The sequence below is a fragment of the Gossypium arboreum genome, chromosome 4 (genome assembly GCF_025698485.1).
Source record: "Gossypium arboreum isolate Shixiya-1 chromosome 4, ASM2569848v2, whole genome shotgun sequence".
NCBI lineage: Eukaryota > Viridiplantae > Streptophyta > Magnoliopsida > Malvales > Malvaceae > Gossypium > Gossypium arboreum.
The window spans coordinates 82,995,424-83,000,083 of NC_069073.1; the positions used below are offsets into that span (position 1 = coordinate 82,995,424).

The window sequence follows — 4,660 nt, forward strand, 5'->3', positions numbered from 1 at the left end:
ACTAAACTCCTTAGATACGTAAGAGGGTTGAAACCTATGATGGATCTTGTTATTATTATCTTAAGTGTATGATAAATACTTGATTTGTTCTTAATTATGTGTTTTAATGCTTGAGTTAATATTTTGGGTATTAATTCATGATTTGATGTGCTTATGCAGAGGAGCAAAAGTCCCTGTCTAAGAGTAAATTTGGCATAATTAAGCGGAGTTGATCGAATGCCTAGAAACAGGGTTACGAGATTTTACCGGATCAGGGTGAAACCTAATATGGGAGTCCATAGATCTATATACTGCTTCCCTAGGGGTTTTAATTAAGAAAGAAATTTCGATTAATTCAACTGAGGGTTAGGTGTTATTAGTCTCGAAAGAGATAATAATATAGGTTAGGGAGTTTCACGGATCAAGTCAAGTGAATAAATCGTCTGGTTTAGAGTCAGATAACAAGTGAAATCTAGGTGGATTCCTTCTTGGGTATCGTCTTTATCAATTACTTTTCTTCAAGTATTTTTCCAAATTTTCTCTTTGCTTTACTTTAATTAGTTAATTAGTTTAATAAACAACCCCTCCTTATTTCCAGGTTAAATAATAAAAAGATAGTTATTACTAATACTTTTGGTTCCCTTGGATACGATATCCCGGTCTTGCCATTACTACACTATTTTTCGATAGGTGCGCTTGCCTTTTTGTCATGATAATAGTTAGTTTAGGTTTGATCTTCATTATAAATATTTATTACTTGTTACGAATCACGCGATCAAGTTTTTGGCGCCGCTTTCGGGGAACTAAAATATTAGGAACGCTAAATTTTTATTACTTTAGCCATTTATTTTCCTTGCAATTTAATTTTATTATTATTATTTATTAATTTACTTTTTCTTTCTCTTGGCAGGTTTTTATAGTTTCTGACTAGAAGAAACTCGTCGGGACCATTACTTTTTGACGAAGAAATCGATCGTACAGTTCATAAAAATCAAAGAGAAATAAGGCGCAGCTTACGATACACGGAGAACGAGCAAGAAGACGATGCTCAACCTCTAACCGAAGAGATGGCTGAAAATCAAGGCAATCAGCTACCTCCTGTAATTGTGGTTAATCAAAATCCTGCTCCACGCACTATGTATGATTATGCTAAACCTTCTTTAACATGAACTGAATCTAGTATAGTTAGACCTGTTGTAGCTGCAAATACTTTTGAATTAAAACCTAACACTATTCAGATGATACAGCAGTTTGTTCAGTTTGATGGTTTGCAGGATGAAGATCCCAACGCTCACTTAGCAAATTTCCTGGAATTTTGCGATACATTCAAAATCAATGGCATTTCTGATGACGCCATTTGTCTTCGGTTATTTCCTTTTTCATTGAGGAACAACGCTAAACAATGGTTGAACTCGTTACCACGAGGGTCAATTACTACTTGGGAGCAAATGACTAAAAATTTTTTACTAAAATACTATCCACTGGCTAAAACGGCTAAATTACATAATGATATCTCTTTTTTTGTGCAGATGGATTTAGAAACACTTTACGATGTATGGGAGAGATACAAGGACTTATTGAGAAGGTGCCCTCCCAATGGGTTACTATTTTGGCTACAAGTACAAACATTTCACAATGGTCTGAATCCCTCGACTCGACAAATGGTTGACGCGGCTGCTGGCGGAACCATTAACAATTAAACACCAGAAGATGCCTATGAGTTTATAGAAGAGATGTCACTGAATAACTATCAGTGGAAAGTTATGAGGACAAAGCCAACAAAAACAACCTGTGTTTATAACGTCGACTCAGTTACTATGCTGTCAAATCAGGTAAAACTTCTCAATAAAAAGATTGATGGTTTACTTGGTTCTATGTAGGTACATCCAGTAATGAGGTGTGACTCAAGTGGAGGAGGTGTGCATACAGACTATCAATCCTTCAATCCTACAACCAAATAGGAACAAGTCAACTATATGGGTAACAATAACTTTATATCTCAAAATAACCCATACAGTAATACTTATAATGCAGGTTGGAGGAACCACCCAAATTTCTCCTGGGGTGGTCAAGGGAATCAAAAGCCACAAAATCCTCAGGGTTTTCAACAGCCACCTTATCAATGTCAGAAACCCGTTTCCAAAATATCGAGACAGCACTTAAAAATCAACAAGCATCGATCCAAGGACTCGAGACTTAGATAAGCCAGCTTTCCAAACTAATATCCGAACAACCACAAGGTAGCTTGCCAAGTAACACTGAACCCAACCCAAGGGAACAACTCAATGCAATTAATATCCAAAATGACGAAGGAATTGTTGAGCTTGAACCAGAACCGAGGCAAGAAACAGTGGTAAGCAAAGGGAGAGATGAGGTAAATCAAAATAGAAACAAATCAGTGACTATCGAATATAAACCTCGTGTGCCATACCTTAACGCGACAAGGAAAGACCGCTAAGATGAACAATTCAGTAAATTCCTAAAACTTTTGAAAAAATTACATATTAACTTACCATTTATTGAAGCTTTGTCGCATATGCCAAATGCAATGAAATTTTTAAAAGAGATTTTAGTAAATAAGCGGAAGTTGGACGAAGCATCGCATGTGGAGCTAAACGCAGTCTGCTCAGCTATTCTACAGAATAAGCTACCCCACAAATTGAAAGATCCAAGGAGTTTTACAATTCCTTGCTTAATTGGTAGTTTAGATATACGTCATGCGTTAGCTGATTTAGGGGCTAGTATTAAAGTAAGGCCTTACAAAATGTTTAAGCAACTAGGTCTTGGGAAACCTAAACAAACTAGGATGAGCATTCAATTGGCAGATAAAACTATAAGATTTCCTAGGGGTATTATTGAAGATGTACTCGTGAAAGTAGATAAGTTCATATTTCCCGTTGATTTCATTATTCTAGACATAGAAGAAGATAATAACACCCCTTTGATTTTAGGGAGGCCCTTTTAGCAACTGCTAAAACAATTATTGATATTGGCACAGGTGAGCTTACACTTCGTGTGGGAGACGAAACGATCACACTTCAAGCTCGTAATTTTGGCATCACATTGAACATTGAAGGTAATAGCCCACACCAATCTACTAAAATTGACAATATGACTTTGTAGAAATTAAGCTTCAAAGATGTTCACGAGCCATGTTCCAAGGATGATAGAGGACACATTCATGAAGAATGAAGGCTACGGATAGAGGAGCTAGATGAATGGTGAGAACACAAACCGAGAGCACATGATAAACCGAAACTACGCCAAAATAAGCCCGATACCTCTCCTAATCAACTTAAGGTTGGCGATAAATTCTTACTAGATGTCGCAGATCCCCACATTGTCACTACCACACTGAATGAGGAAATCCCTCTTACGATACTCAGTATTTTTCCATTCGGTACGGTGCAGGTGAGTCACCCAAAGTTCGGCACTTTTAAGGTAAACAACACCCGATTAAAACCCTATTTTAATGAGGTGAATAGCAGGAATGAGGAGTATAAACTCCTCGAACCACCCTAACCATTCACTAGAGAGGTAAGTCGAGCTTAGACTATAAATAAGCGTTTCTCAAGAGGCAACCCGAGCACTAATATATTTTGATTTCTTTATTTTTAATATCTAACATTTTAAAATCATTAACTTTATCTTTGAAATTGCAAAGTTTTTCAACACACACGGCCAGGTACACGGGCATGCTTAAGACCGTGGCCAAACAGGGGAAGAGACATGGCCATGCGATACGGTTGTGTGGAAGTAAGACATGATCTCTCCAAAACACGGGATGCGATAAATCCCCACGGCCGTGCGACATGGCCGTGGGTGAACTTGATATGTGAACACGGACGTAGGAATGGAAAAACACGGGCGTGACAGGGGCAAGGCTCGATTCTATTTCTTCGACACGGGTATGAGGTACGTCTGTACCATTAAATCATGGACAACAATACATGGGCATGGTACCTTAACACACGGGTGTGGGAGAAGCGAACAAGGCTAGGTACGATCGTGCGATATGGCCGTGTGCCACACAAGCCCAAGACACATGGGTGTAGGATAGTAGCTGGGCACGACCTAAATTGAAAAATTCAAAAAACATGGGCTCGTTTTCATAGTACACGGGCGTGGCCCTAGGCCGTGTGCACCTCCCCTATATAAGCAAATCACTATTCATTTTCTTCTTCCTTTCAAAACCCTAGTCGAAATCTCCCCTTCCTCACTCCCTAGTCCCTATTCCGGCCACCATTACCCAGATTCTTACTTCCCCAACCCTCAAACCACCCTAAATTTCACTCCCCCTGAATTAATCCTCACTTTCCCCTTTCTTTTCCCTCCATTTTTCCTCCACAAGGCTGAACACCCATGCCACACGCATGTACTCTCCACCAACACGCCCGTGCGCCGCCCTACAGCAATTTTTAGTTCACTTTCTCAACCTTGTTTTTCCAATTTGTGTTGCTACATTAGTATTCTATATGCTTTACAAAGGTATTGTTAATATTACCAATTTGTTCTAATTAAGTTAGGAATTTGCTTTAGTATTTTCTATATTTGAATTGTTTAAACTACAAAATAGCATATACTAGTTCTAGGATTCTTGCTTAACCAATGATGCATTTTTTATTTCAGTACATGTTCTTGAATAATCATATAAAATTTTCACCTCTCACTTGATATCGGT

At 38.3% G+C, this 4,660-nt stretch overlaps 1 non-coding gene across 1 annotated transcript; it reads right to left on the reverse strand.

Annotated features, from left to right (window-relative positions):
• Positions 1 to 1,476: 1,476 nt before the first annotated feature.
• Positions 1,477 to 1,582, reverse strand: LOC128291954 (small nucleolar RNA R71). Its single transcript, XR_008281938.1, has one exon. It is a non-coding gene; the product is annotated as a small nucleolar RNA R71 (small nucleolar RNA).
• Positions 1,583 to 4,660: the final 3,078 nt, after the last annotated feature.